Below are 16,099 nucleotides of genomic sequence, written 5' to 3'. Positions count from 1 at the left end.
ACACCAAGAATAAATGCAGATGATAAACGGGTATTCATTGGACAAATATATTGTGCTGTAACTGACATGTGATTACTTTTCCACGCAATTTGGGTGCATAGATCCTGAGAAATCAGTACCCAGAACAACCACCTCTGGCCGTAATAACGGCCTTGATACGCCTGGGCATTGAGTCAAACAGAGTGTGGATGGCGTGTACTGGTACAGCTGCCATGCCGGCCGGAGTGGCCGTGCGGTTCTAGGCGCTGCAGTCAGGAGCCGAGCAACCGCTACGGTCGCAGGTTCGAATCTTGCCTCGGGCATGGATGTGTGTGATGTCCTTAGGTTAGTTAGGTTTAATTAGTTCTAAGTTCGAGGAGACTGATGACCTCAGAAGTTAAGTCGCATAGTGCTCAGAGCCATTTGAACAATTTTTTTTTTTTTTTTTTTTTTTTTTTTACCGCCGCCCATGCAGCTTCAACATGATACCACAGTTCATAAAGATTACTGACTGGCGTATTGTGACGAGCCAGTTTCTCGTCCACCATTGACCAGACATTTTGAATTGGTGAGAGATCTGGAGAATGTGCTGGCCAGGGCAGCAGTCGAACATTTTCTGTATCCAGAAAGTTCCGTACAGGACCTGCAACATGCATTATCCTGCTGAAATGTAGGGTAGAGCCACGGGTCGTAACACATCTGAAATGTAACGTCCACTGTTCAAAGTGCCGTCAATGCGAAAAAGAGGTGACCGAGACGGGTAACCAGTGGCACCCCATACCATCACGCCGGATGATACGCCGGTATGGCGATGACGACTACACGCTTTCAACGTGCGTTCATCGCGATGTCGCCAAATACGGATGCGACCATCATGAATAGAACCTGGATGCATCCGAAAAAATGGGGTTTTGCCATTCGTGCACCCAGGTTCGTGGTTGAGTACACCATCGCAGGCGCTCCTGTATAAGATGCAGCGTTAAGGGTAACCGCAGTCATGGTCTCCGAGCTGCTAGTCCATGCTGCTGCAAACGTCGTCGAACTGTCCGTGCAGATGGTTGTTGTCTTGCAAACGTCCCCATTTGTTGACTCAGGGATCCAGACATGGCTGCACGATCCGTTACAGCTATGCGGATAAGATGCCTGTCATCTTGACTACTAGTGATACGAGGCCGTTGGGATCCAGTACGGCGTTCCGTATTACCCTCCTGAACCCACCGATTCCATAAACTGCTAACAGTCATTGGATCTCGACCAACGTGAGCAGCAATGTCGCGATACGATAAACCGCAATCGCGATATGCTACAATCCGACCTTTATCAAAGTCGGAAAGGTGATGGTCCGCAGTTCTTCTCCTTACACGAGGCATCACAACAACGTTTGACCAGGCAACGCCGGTCAACTGCTGTTTGTGTATGATAAATCGGTTGGAAACTTTCCTCATTTCAGCACGTTGTAGGTGTCTCCACCGGCGCCAGCCTTGTGTGAATGCTCTGAAAAGCTAATCATTTGCACATCACAGTATCTTCTTCCTGTCGGTTAAATTTCGCGTCTGGAGCAGTCATCTTCGTGGTGTAGCATTTTTAATGGCCAGTAGTGTAATAGACCAAGTCAGCCTTACATTTGTGCTTACATGTGATACACTTATTAAACTATGTCCAACACCACCATCTTGTCAGTTGAACATATTTCCCATCAAAATGAATAAAGACAGTACCTTACACCTTTTCCCACTAGCTTGTAGGTGAAGGGTAGAATCTGAATGTGTCTGACACTAGTTTTGAGTGGTATTGTGAAATTTTTCCCAGAAGGATAACACCAGTTGTATGGTACCGACAGTTATTGTGCTGTATTGCGATTTTAGGCAGTCCTTGTGTAGTGCTATGCATATAGTTGTACAATTGGGAATGGTTTGTGTGATAAATTATGTAATTAGGACCAATCTTTACTTTAGTTTCCCAACCACAATAAATAAAGTACATTTACTTAACCTTCCTCTCCGGCGTCAGGGCAGTTTCCATGTGTTGGGGGGTGCACTTGGTCTTTCTGTCCAGAAAGACCAGGGTTCATGTCCCAGAAAGGGCACCGCCATTTTTAATTTTCCGCCTATTCCAAACACCTCTGGTGGTATAATTGTGTTAGGGGAGTTGCACTTGGGCTTTCTGTCCAGGAAGGCTAGGGTTAGAATTCTGGAAAGGGCACCGCCATTTTTAATTTCCAACCAGTTTCCAGGTGGGGGGTGGGATGTCAGCACAGCCTTGGGACAAAGAAATTCCCGCCCAATTTCTAAACTCCCACCAATAGTTCAGGTTGGGTGGGGGAAGGTGGTGGGTTGGGTGAGAGGGCTGGGACTTACGTGCAGGCTGAGAAAAACATATGAAATAATGCAGGGCTGTGGGGGGGGGGGGGGGGGGCGTGGTTGGGAGGGGGGGGGGGGTAGGAGTCACTTTAATTCATTTTCATATCTATTTGATATCAAAACTGAGGTCAGAGCCACATTACCCTACTACTCCATTATTCTGCACCTTTAAGTTGCTAGTAGTCTTTTGTTAATTTACAATCTAACTTTCTGCAAGAATACTCTATAGCAGTCCATTACCTCGTAGGCAAGTTTCATTCACAATATTTTATATTGCTGTTAAGCTCCTATCAGTGTACTGCCATCCATTAAGTTCAACAAGATATTTCTCGTGAAGAATGGCACATTGCCATTCTTTAAACTAAGCGACTACTGTACCACTACTATCGGCGTATTGCTGCCCTTTCAGTTCGATTTACTCTTTTCCTCACCATGGCGTTCTGTACTTAATTATATTTGAATGCGTCATAAAGACGTCCACTTCACATGTTTACAAATATCTCAAACACAACACCTATACATTTCACAAACGCATGGAGACAGAAGAATTGTACAGCCCACACCCTTTACCAGAACATAAGCAAGCAGCCCACAACAGCAACCCATATTGATGATTTTGTTGTCCAAGATGTGGTCTTTCTTGCACTGTGAAACTCTAGACATTCCCCAACTGATGTTGAGTTCAACAACTGTCAGTCCACTCTCTCATCTCCAACCTCAGCATATACCTCCAGTACAATTGCATGAAACAATGCAAAATGCCTTAAATTAGTTCCCTAATAATTTTAAACAAATTTCAAATAAACATCCTTTCATACACTATTACAACATAAATATGTAATACATAATGTTTTGTTTTGATTTTGGGTGTTCATAAATAATGCCACTGTTTACACCATACGACGACAGCGGTTCATCATTGTTTTTGTTTTGGTCATAGCTGTAACGACATACAGCTGGGGCATTGCCATTCGCCCTCGTTAAAGAGCTCTGTGCTTGCTCACACCATCGCTTTTGTAATGAGTCACTCCGCTAGCCAGCGTCACCTGCTATACTCTTTAAATCTTACCTACGGAGGCTTACAATCGTGACTCACGGATATATCGAGAGAACCTTTTAGAACCTTGCTTCGAACATAATGCACAAACACTTATTTATTCCACATCTCGGGGCATCATTCCTTCTATATTTGAGTGTGATTTTTGCCTCAAAAAGTGCTACTGGAATTCTGTTCATGTAAAAACTGCCTATTTTCTACTGACGTTCATATACGAGCATTATATGATTTTGTAATATGTAAGGCCTAATATCTTATTCTGAGCTAAGCCTTTGTTCCAAATTCCTTTCATATTTAAAATCAGTATATGTCATTACTCTCTGTACTTCTTATAACGTGACGTTCTATTTAAACCTTATTTGGTACATTTATGACTTTTATGATATTTCCATGTCGGGGTTGTGTCTTAGGTCGACAAAAGTCTGCTCCCTTGTACTTCACAAAATAGTTGATGGAAACCACTTCACCCATAAATACTACTTAACGGCAGGATTACACGTGGCCTTTTGCCTTTCCTCCCTCAGTCTTCATAAAAGATTGGCTCACTTTCCCATCGCCTAGAAACCATACTTCTCCATTCTCTGTGTAAATAACTGGTCGACTTTTCTGTCGCCTAATCTGTAATTATGCATTTACCTCTTTTCTCTCTTCGTAAATTATTGACAGACTTTTCGATCGTCTAATAACCACAACTCTCCATTTACCACAAGCCTCTTTGGTAGAACTATTCCTAGTCTATCATTGCGTCATAATTCAATACAGCGGAAATCACTTCGCTGTTTCAATTCATTCTAAGCACTAACGATATGTCTATGCTGACACAATCTCAAGAGAGAATTTAGTTATTTCCATTATTTTTGCCATCAGATTGCTTCTATTGTACATCGTCATAGTCATTTATCTGGTTTAGCGTCGTCCAATTCTTCTGCAGCCTCCAGCTTATTTTTATGCGTTACTTCATCTGCGTTATATACACTCCTGGAAATGGAAAAAAGAACACATTGACACCGGTGTGTCAGACCCACCATACTTGCTCCGGACACTGCGAGAGGGCTGTACAAGCAATGATCACACGCACGGCACAGCGGACACAACAGGAACCGCGGTGTTGGCCGTCGAATGGCGCTAGCTGCGCAGCATTTGTGCACCGCCGCCGTCAGTGTCAGCCAGTTTGCCGTGGCATACGGAGCTCCATCGCAGTCTTTAACACTGGTAGCATGCCGCGACAGCGTGGACGTGAACCGTATGTGCAGTTGACGGACTTTGAGCGAGGGTGTATAGTGGGCATGCGGGAGGCCGGGTGGACGTACCGCCGAATTGCTCAACACGTGGGGCGTGAGGTCTCCACAGTACATCGATGTTGTCGCCAGTGGTCGGCGGAAGGTGCACGTGCCCGTCGACCTGGGACCGGACCGCAGCGACGCACGGATGCACGCCAAGACCGTAGGATCCTACGCAGTGCCGTAGTAGACCGCACCGCCACTTCCCAGCAAATTAGGGACACTGTTGCTCCTGGGGTATCGGCGAGGACCATTCGCAACCGTCTCCATGAAGCTGGGCTACGGTCCCGCACACCGTTAGGCCGTCTTCCGCTCACGCTCCAACATCGTGCAGCCCGCCTCCAGTGGTGTCGCGACAGGCGCGAATGGAGGGACGAATGGAGACGTGTCGTCTTCAGCGATGAGAGTCGCTTCTGCCTTAGTGCCAATGATGGTCGTATGCGTGTTTGGCGCCGTGCAGGTGAGCGCCACAATCAGGACTGCATACGACCGAGGCACACAGGGCCAACACCCGGCATCATGGTGTGGGGAGCGATCTCCTACACTGGCCGTACACCTCTGGTGATCGTCGAGGGGACACTGAATAGTGCACGGTACATCCAAACGTCATCGAACCCATCGTTCTACCATTCCTAGACCGGCAAGGGAACTTGCTGTTCCAACAGGACAATGCACGTCCACATGTATCCCGTGCCACCCAACGTGCTCTAGAAGGTGTAAGTCAACTACCCTGGCCAGCAAGATCTCCGGATCTGTCCCCCATTGAGCATATTTGGGACTGGATGAAGCGTCGTCTCACGCGGTCTGCACGTCCAGCACGAACGCTGGTCCAACTGAGGCGCCAGGTGGAAATGGCATGGCAAGCCGTTCCACAGGACTACATCCAGCATCTCTACGATCGTCTCCATGGGAGAATAGCAGCCTGCATTGCCGCGAAAGGTGGATATACACTGTACTAGTGCCGACATTGTGCATGCTCTGTTGCCTGTGTCTATGTGTCTGTGGTTCTTTCAGTGTGATCATGTGATGTATCTGACCCCAGGAATGTGTCAATAAAGTTTCCCCTTCCTGGGACAATGAATTCACGGTGTTCTTATTTCAATTTCCAGGAGTGTATAATAGCCCTCTTCTTGCTTCCTATTCTTAAAATATTTTAAAACATAAAGGTTTGTTTAACGTTGTTGTAACTGCATAAAAACTGTTCCACTACATATTTTACAATATGTTTTTTGTTATGTGCATTAATAGAGTACTCGTGTCGTGTTGTAAAAATATGCTGTGTTCTCTTGCTGGTGTATCTGTAATCCTATACTTCGTATACTCGGGCCTGTCCACATAATTCCAGTACATGTGCTATGCATATGTTTATTCTGCTGGGTTACTTTGTTTTTCTCATAGCTTGTTTCATTGCCGCATTCGGTGTAAGTAAAGTTCCTCGTCTTCACCTTGATAGCACAGGATGTTAAAAAAGACAGACATTGTTTCGAATGAAAGAAGGGGAGGACTAACAGCCCGAAAATAAAATGAAGTATGCTATCAGTTAACTCTGGCACCTGGTAATCGTCAACTACCTAGCAATAAAAAGAACGTTACATTGTTTCGTAACCTTACGTTGCTTGTCTTACAATACTAACAACATTAATTGGTGTCACTGTCATCCCATTCTGATCCTGCAAATTCTTATTTAATTTATTGATTTCATGGTCAATCTTTCGATTTATTTCTGACTTACAAACTTCTAGTTTTTTATCCCATTCTTTTGTTTCATGATCTATTTTCTTGGTACATCCCTCAGTTTTAGCTTCAAGATTTGTACCCTTTTGTTCCAAAGCACTGAACTCACCCTTAATTTCAGCTATTGCTTCAATGACTTCTTTTAACCCCTTATCTATTTTAATCTGAATTTTTCTCTATTCCTCCTTATAATCTTTTTGTGTTTTTCTTAATTCTTCCTTATATTCTTTTTCTGATCTCCTTAATTCCTCCTTGGACTAATTCCTTTCTACTTTTTGTTATTGCAAAATTAATTTTAGCATGGACTTTATATCCTGATCATCATCCTGAGATGGCAAAGTGTCAGTTGATGATGTACCACGACTTTCTTCCGTTTCCCCAGACATTTAACTATTACTAAGGTCCCAATTACAAATTATAGACTGCTACGTGAAAGCGCAACACTTACACTAGTTTTCCTCCTCGAAGTACTACCGCTGATTCTCGTCGTTATTGGCTGCGCCGCTGGCTGCAACTCTGCTGCAGTGGCGTTCTGTACCGCTAACTGTGCAGGCCGTTGGTTGTACCGCCGCACCTGTTGCCTGTGGCTGCCCCACGCGCTCTGCACACTGCGTCGCATCGTAGCATGAAGAATCTTGAAGTGATGAATTTTAACGTAATCCCATGGACCGCGCACACAACGTTAATATTTATTCTCATACCACTTCCATACTTTCTATTCCTCTGTTACCGATAATATTTTCATCGTAATGGAAAATTTGATTTTGCGGCATCAGATTTTATGGTAGTTCAACTTAAGTTCAAAATCTTGCACATCACAGTTTTCATGCAGTTCTCGCGTCATTCACAGTTCACCTTTATCGCAGTCCTGGTTACTGGTCGGTTACTGTTCACCTTTCTCGCTAATAAAATTTAGCGTCATAACTCCAAAGCACTTCGACGTCAAAGATTGTCCCCGCAAGGAGTGTCATGTGCGGCAAGTTAAAGGACGTGCATATGATAAACTCCTTACCTCGAAAATATCTCTCCTTTATACTTCCCCTGTGTTATCACAGATGACGTGTCAGCGATTTCATTTTTACTAAGACTGCAGTACGTGTGAAGTGCCTGAGTGGAATGCACAAGTTCTAATATATGTGCACCAACCTGAGGTCTTCTAGTTATTGTCCCCTGCGCAGAAAACAGCACGTTGGTCGTCAATCCGTTATCTTGGGGCTGTAATAGACTCATAGGGAGGAACAAATATTTTAGAAATAACTAAATTTCCAATTATTTTATAAATATAAATGTAGAGTTCCGCGGCCATTGTCACAGTCAATAAAAATTTTCTGAGTTTGTGACCGTATTGTCAGTATGTAAAATTACCGACGTTTCGGTCACTGTTGCAAGTGACCTTCTTCAGGGTGTTTTTGTTTACGGCTGAATGAGAAAACTTTGATTGTTCTAGGCGCTTCAGTCTGCAACCGCGCGACCTCTACGGTAGCAGGTTCGAATGCTGCCTCGGGCATGGATGTGTGTGATGTCCTTAGGTTAGTTAGGTATAAGTAGTTCTAAGTTCTAGGGGACTGATTACTTCAGATGTTAAGTCCCATAGTGCTAGAGAGATTTGAACCATTTTTGGTTGTGCTGGCGCTATGAACAGTTGTTATTACACCTGGAAGCGTATGTCAGCGGATTATGATCAGTGAAGATAGTGAATCTCTCGCTTCCAGCTGAGATCGAAAATATTTTTCTGTCTCGTATATCGGGAGAAGTTCACGATCGTATGCACTCCACAAACGTTGAGGTGCCGACAACTTGTGTAAGTAAAATGCCAAAGATTGCCACGCTGCTTTGTGTAATTGTTGCAGCGCGGTTCCGAGCGCTGTCTGGTTCGCATCCACTAGTAATGTAAGCGGAGCGTCTAATACAGGGTGACCGAGGAGTGTTGCGTCTGCTATGCTGCGTTTCGCCGCCTCAGAGGCTGAATTCATGTCGTCGGTCCACTGAATAGGTGAAATTCTCTTGATTTTAGGACCGGCCAGTGTTGCAGTGAGTGGTTGTTGTACTTCAGCAGAGTGTGACAGATGTCGACGGTTGAGCATACCAAGAAGCCGACGTAACTCACGAGCTGTGCGCGGGCAAGTGATCTGAAATACGGATTCCACTTTTTCTGGTAGGGGAATTGAATCTTTAGGCGAGATTCTGTGTCCTAAAAAATCAATCTGCGACTACCCAGACACACATTTAGCTGTATTTAACGCTACCCCGTATTTGTTAAGCCGCTCTGAAACTTGTAACAGATGATGTTCGTGTTGTCCTGAGGTGACGAAGAAGTTAAAACGTCATCTAGATACGTGAAACAGCCTAACAGTCCTTGCAGTACTGAGTCGACAAAACGTTGTTAAGTTTCTACAGTGTTCCTCAAGCCGAATGTCATGTACTTCAAATAAGCCAAAAGGGATGACAATTGCCGTTTTCGGAATGTCTTCCTCTGCAACTGGTATCTGTGTACAAGCCTTGGCGCAGACCAATACAGAAAAAATCATCGCGCGTTGTAGCGCGTAATTGTAGTTGTGCAGTAGAGGCACAGGATATCTGTCTGGCACTGTCCGGGCTTTGAGAGCGCGGTAGCCACCACACGGGGGCCAGGCGCCGCTTTCCCTAGGCACGACGAATAAGGGAGAATACTAACGACTAGTAGGTGGTCGTATGATCCCATCTCTCAGCACAACATCGAATTGAGATTTCACGATAGCTAACCCAGAAGTCGACAGCGCGGTAACCTTATCAACCTACCGCGCGTTCCTGTTGTCGGGTAGTAAGTTTTAGTGCGGCAACAGATCGGCGGCGATGGTAGGCTCGGTGACGACTGCGGCGCTAAAGTCCCACGTGAATGCTCGGCGTGTTCCCAAGTCCATGGGTTTTGATCGACAAATTGTTAGCAGAGACGGTAGAACAACGTTGCGGATCTACAACAACGTCGTTGTCTACGGGGAGGAATACATAATCCAAGTTGGTATCCGCTACATGTTTGTAGCCTGTCTTCCTGTCGCTGACGAAAAGGCATTAGGACGAAGTTTCGCAATCGGAGACAGCAGTCGACGTGTGACATCAGTTAGCGTTAGTGTACTTGCAAAGAAGTGTACTCTTATGGGCCCGGTTTCCGAATTTCTTATGGTACCAACAGGTGGAGGGTTGTTCTTGTCCTGTGGTGGAAGATGCAGTTGAGGAACGGCTTCTGGACCTCCTGGTCGACCTTCGCAGCCAGATTATCGTGATCCGCACTCGTGGCTGTTGCTGGGGTAGGTTCACAGTCATATGTGTCGCTGCCAATGTACTAGCCGGAGCTGCGGATAGCATGGCACGCGTTAAGATTATTCGACACGCCGGGGCACCACTGCATGTTGCTGTCGACGTACTAATTGTAACCTGGCCTGTGGCATCTACTGTACGGTTGGTCAAGTCGGCCACTGCGCCCAACGGCCTACCAGTCTGCGACGCTATGACGACTTCTATGTGTGGCGGCAGACGGAAACTGCACAGCGGACCTCGCTGCGCTAGGGACGCTGAAAGTGCCATAGTTTGCGGTCTCCCTTGTCCTCTTGAGTTAACAAATGTCGTATACGCTGCTCTTCTGACACGGAAACTCGCCGTGTCAGCTCTGCCTTCAATCTCTGACATGCGTTGACTGCCGGCGGTGTGGTGATTACATCTTGTATTTCCGCGGCGTAACTATGGTCTAATGGACTGATGATCAGTGCAAATTTTGAGGAGTCCGTAGTAATACTGCCACACAGGAAGCTAGCTTCCACTTGGGCGCAAACCAAAGCGGCGGATTGTGCGGCCAGAACGGAGATGAGGCTCGCGACTGACAGAATTATTTCTTCTGACGATTCTGTCACATCGTATCCAGTGTGATTGCAACTATTGGCGTTTTCAGGCTGCAATTACGTCGGGGTCACCACTTTGGCCGTTACTGACATACCAGTGACGAGCAGTTTGCAGATAGCCTGAGGGCGCAAGAAATTATCATTGTGGTTCAAATGGCTCTGAGCACTGTGGGACTTAACTTCTGAGGTCATCAGTCTCCTAGAACTTAGAACTACTTAAATCTAAATAACCTAAGGACATCACACACATCCATGCCTGAGGCAGGATTCGAACCTGCGACCGTAGTGGTCACGCGATTCCAGACTGTAGCGCATAGAACCGCTCGGCCACCCCGGCCAGCTATCATTGTGGACATGCAGAACAAAACTTTATTTACGTTCGCTGAAGGGACGAGGCGGAGCACAAGAATTAGCGATTACAGATCGGATAAATACAAAATCTCACATAGATAAATGTATCTCCGAGAAGACTGTTACTGTTACTAGGCGTGCTATAAGAGAATAATAATCGACTGGAAGTAACAACAGAGCTATTTCATCTCAAAACAATATGCACGCTCCGTTACAGCTGTGAAATATTCAGTGCCGACTGCGGCGCCTCTGGCGATTGGCACGGAAAGACAACTGACAGCCAGAACGTAAACATCACGCTCGCTCACAACAGACGCGACACTTCACTCCAGTGACGGAAAGTGAACTTTGTCGCTACACACTGAATGTTGACCACATGACTGTCTAGCGAGTGTTGCACGATGACCAGCTTTATCCATAGCATTTACAGCGTGTTGTTCCTGCACGGGTACTCTTCTGCAAATGGTTTATTCAACAAAGTGTCAGATCTAATTTTGGTGCAAAGGTGCTGTTCACAGATGAGGCGTCGTTTCGACGAGCTCATATTATAAATTTTCATAGTCGGCATGTATGGACAGATGTCAAACATCGCGCAACTGTTGAAGCAAGTCATTTTCTACCAATGTTTTTGCCAGCATTGTTGGTGACTGTTTGGTAGGGCCTCACTTTCTTCCAGTCAGGCTCAACGGACAAAGTTATCGTAATTTATTTATTTATTTAACCTGATTTAGTAGAGAATATTGTACGTGATCCGTTAGCAGATGTGCCTTTAGCTGTGTGACAAAACACATATACTTCATGCACGATGGAGCACCTCCTCATTTTAATGTTAATATCCCTCGGTTTCTGAATAACAGATTCGGTGACAAATGGATAGGTAGAGATGGACCTTTGCCTGGCCTACACACTGTCAGGACCTAAACCCACTGGCCTGTTATTTGTGGGGCCATTTGAAAGCTCTTACGTATGGAACTCCAGTGCAAAATGTTCAAAGTCTTTGTGCCCGTATTATGGAAGGCTGCGAAACCATATCGAATATCCAAGGATATATCAGCGCATCCAAGATTCACTGCCACGGAGGGTTGATGCATGTATCAATACCCACGGAGGCCATATTTAACATCTCCTGTGAGAAAAAGTTGCATGTGATAAGCTGGGGCATTCTGTTCGGGTGTGTTGACGATTAATGGGCTGGCGAAAATGAGTTGAAACATGGGAACGAACTGTTTTCAGACCTATGTTCATATAAAATAATTTCTTTGTTTATGTGTGAAGGACGTGTTCTGTACATTTTTCTTCACTGGGTATAGTATGGATCTGGCTTGCTTCTTGAGGTTTTTTTATTGAGAATGTTGTTAATAATGTTGGATTCAAACTCATTATTTGTAGCTATTGTTTTTATTGTATTAAGTTCGTAGTAATAGTCTTTTTGGGACTGGGGATGGACAGGAGACCGTCGATCATGAGCTGGAATATGCATATTTGTAGGCTGTTGGATGTTGAGAGTAAACTGGGACGAAGGTGCCTCTGAAGTAGTCTTTCCGGTAAATTTTGGTTGCAAATTCTATCTATGAACTGATGCCTAGAAAATTAATGGTGAAACACCCTAACTCCGTAATGACCTTTATGTTAGTGGAGTATACGGTACGATTGCAACAATTTTGATTTGTACATCTCTGGTTTCACTTGTATGGCGATGGGAGAAAGAAAGATGTTGATTACTTTAGTGTGTACATCTTTCTTCAAGTGAATACGAAAAGTTTATCCTTGACAATAGTTATTTCACAGGAGCCGTTCCGACTTCCAGGGCGGTTGTGACAGACAGTACTTATTTTAAGATTCAGCATCACAAACTATTCGTAATCAGTAACAAACAGAAACGAAAACAGAAAATATCTCCTTGTCAAAACTAACCGAGGGTCAAATACAACCTCATTACGGATGTGATTCCGTAATATAGGTAAATAATGTGTCAGAGAAAATAAGGATTTAATATATCAGAAAACGAATATGTCCGTTTCTCCACTTTACAAACTCAAAATTAACAGTTAAATGTAATGAAATCTCTAATCACACTCATCACAGCATCTCCAAATTAGCGATGAAGTGGGGATTTTACCGAATGACCATTTCACGAGTGTACCGTGTATATCAGGAATCCAGTAAAACATCAAATCTCCGACATCGCTGCGGCCGGAAAACGATCCTGCAAGAACGGGACCAACGACGACTGAAGAGAATCGTTCAACGTGATAGAAGCGCAAACCTTCCTCAAATTGCTGCAGATTTCAATGTTGGGCAATCAACAAGTGTCAGCGTACGAACTATTCAACGAAACATCATCGATATGGCTTTCGGAGTCGAAGGCCCACTCGTGTACCCTTGTTGACAGCTAGACACAAAGCTTTATGCCTCGCCTGGGCCCGTCAGCACCGACAATGGACTGTTGATGACTGGAAACATGTTGCATGGTCCAGCGAGTCTAGTTTCAAATTGTGCCGAGCGGATGGATGTGTACGGGTATAGAGACAACGTCGTGAATCCGTGGACGCTGCATGTCAGAAGGGGACTGTTCAAGTTGGTGGAGACTGTAATTGTGTGGGTCGTGTGCAGTTGGAGTGATGTGGGACCACTAATACATCTAGATACGATTTCCGACGGACTTTGGCGATTCCAGCAGGACAATGTGACACCTCACACGTCCAGAACTGGTCCAGAACGGCTCCAGGAACATTCTTCTCAGTTTAAACTCCCCACGTATGAACATTATCGAGTATATCTGGGACGCGTTGCAACACGCTGTTCAGAAGAGATCTCCACCCCTCGTATTCGTACGGATTTATGGACAGCCCTGCAGGATTCAAGGTGTCACTTCCATCAGCACTACTTCAGACAATATAGTAGCAACCATACCACGTAGTGTTGCGGCACTTCTGCGTGCTCGCGGGGGCCCTACATGATATTAGGTAGGTGTATCAGTTTCTTTGGCTCTGCCGTGTATGAACATGTATGAGGAGTGATTATCCAGTACACGTAAGACCCCACGATATGGAGAAGCACTGGTGCGTTTCTTGAAAAGTTTAACAAATACGACAAATGCGGCCACTTGCGTCCATCCTGATGGATTTGCCGTCCCAGTGGATCCTATGGGCCCATCCGCAACAAAATGATTGTAATACCTCACTCTAGGAAAGTTAAATAAGGATAGAATAACATTCCCTAAGGCATTTCCTGCGAAGTCAACAATAATTAAATATGAAGATGGTATCTGTTTTTTTCGGACATGTCCGAAAGAACAGATACTACCGGTGACCATGCAGCTCTCTTAGAATGAAATGATAATTAAATCAAGACCATAAGCTGTCCACAGGCGATGATATACATCAACGGGGACAGTTGACGAACACGCGGAGCTACCGTGCCTACTCCACCTGAGCCAGCGAGGGCACAGAGGATAGTGCGACTGCAGGGATTCCAACTTAATGTCTACACACTACATTCGTAGTGGGGAATGTGGGTCTCACGTGGAGCGTACAAGGGATAAATCCCTGCAGTCGCACTAACCTCTGTGCCCTTGGTGGCACAGATGGAAAAAGCGTCTGCCATGTAAGCAGGAGATCCCGGGTTCGAGTCCTGGCCAGTGCACACATTTTCAACTGTCCCTGTTGATGTATATCAACGCCTGTCGACAGCTTAGGGTCTTGTTTTAATTATCATTTCAACAGTAATTAAGGTGTCTCGTTCATGTGAAGCAAAAGCGCCTACTTCTCTCGTGCCATGTTTTGCTATGACTTTATCAGGCTTTTTAGACCGCTGTGACGACGGTTTCGTCAGCGTTATATATGTTCTGTAGTTCGTCATAACGGCTGTCAATAATAACTTGTAAATTGTCACGGAAAGTGCCTACATTTGTTTTGTTGAAGCTTGCTGCCATCGAGAGACTTGTTACTTGAGCTGCACGAACAGACATTTGACGATTCTTCTTCATAAACAAGACGTATCACTCTTCACCAGCAATCTCATTTTCATTCCAAGCAGGCAGCTGCTTCTAATTGTATTTATTGGTAAGCTCAAACGAATTTCGTACCTCTTTTAGAGGCAGTCCGAAATATGTGTAAGCGCAACGGGTTAAATATTTTGACAGTTCACGTTCCTGATGATCGGTAAACTCTTTGTTATGGGCAGTGTAACCGATGGTAATGTTAGGAGTATCTTCATGTTCATTGGCCTTATCTCATTTCCGTAAGTATAGCGGTAAAGACACGTGATCCAGTCTATGTCGATCGAAAGCTACACGTTGAAAAGTACCATTTTTCTTGTCTTCATAAGCCTCTGCATAGCGTGATAGGTCGGGGGGGGGGGGGGGGAGATTGGGGGGGATGACTTCTATCTTAATAATACCAACTGACTGTTTGGAAAAGTAACCACTGTTACTAAGTACACTAAATGTATTCGAAATTGCGAATAATGACTACCATCAGCTGTAGAATAGAATGACGACAATGAAAATTTGCGCCTTACCGAGAGTCGAACTCGGATTTTCCGCTTATCGCGAGCGGTCGCCTTACCAATTGACTATCCGTGCACGACTCACGACCAGACCTAGACCTCCATATTTCGCCAGCCTGTGTTTACAATCTGTACTCCTACATTCATTATGTATATTCCCGTACAGGTCAGACTTGTACTTGAAAGTCGCTAGCCCGGCATCGGCAGAGAACTACAATGTTGCAGTGCCTGTGTTATTCTGATTACTATGCAAAGTAGGCACTGCGGCGATTTCAGCCTATTCCTTAGATCATGCATGCATGTCCGAAGGAAATTTGCATTGTAAACAGAATAACACAGGCATATCTTATTTCTTTGCAGATACCGGCTAAGCGACTCACAACGTCTGACCTATACGGGAATATACTAACAGCTGTACGGGTCCAGGTGGTAGACACGTGGTTGATGACGTATGGAGGCTTGGGTCCGGCCGGTGAGTCGTGCACGGATAGCCAAATGGTAGGGCAGGCTCTCCCTGCTCCCTTGATAATTTCGCTAGTAAGAGTCCTTTCGCAATCGTACCCAGTCTACGCTGCGCCACCGGTTCTTATTTTTCAACATCTTCTGGAGTTGTCTGGTCGAACGCTTGCACATACAAAAAATGTCTGCGATATAGCTTAACCAATACACAACATGTTTTGCCAATGGTACTTCTTCTTCTTTCTTGGCTCTAGAGTTCATGATGAGCCTAGGCCTTTTCTACAGTTTCCTTCCATTTCTCTCGGTCTCTTGCCAATACCCTCCAGTTTCTATAGCCCATCTTCCTTAGATCTTCGATTATTCCATCTTCCCATCTGGCTCTTGGTCAACGACGTCCTCTCTGCCCTCCTGGCTTTCCTTGTAATATTCTTTTTGGTACTTCTGTATCATTTATGCCAGCCACATGTCCCGCCCACCTCAGTCTGGATGATTTCACTA

The 16,099-nt window shown here is 45.1% G+C and overlaps 1 protein-coding gene across 1 annotated transcript in view; it reads right to left on the bottom strand.

Annotated features, from left to right (window-relative positions):
• The window catches only part of LOC126271069 (E3 ubiquitin-protein ligase TRIM37-like), a 252,225-nt gene that overhangs the window by 183,143 nt on the left and 52,983 nt on the right, over positions 1–16,099 (bottom strand). The gene's annotated exons all lie outside the window — the stretch shown is intronic.

The sequence above is a fragment of the Schistocerca gregaria genome, chromosome 1, assembly GCF_023897955.1.
Source record: "Schistocerca gregaria isolate iqSchGreg1 chromosome 1, iqSchGreg1.2, whole genome shotgun sequence".
NCBI classification, from domain to species: domain Eukaryota; kingdom Metazoa; phylum Arthropoda; class Insecta; order Orthoptera; family Acrididae; genus Schistocerca; species Schistocerca gregaria.
Note: the sequence above shows the minus strand (reverse complement) of the source record. Positions and strands in the feature narration are given on the sequence as shown.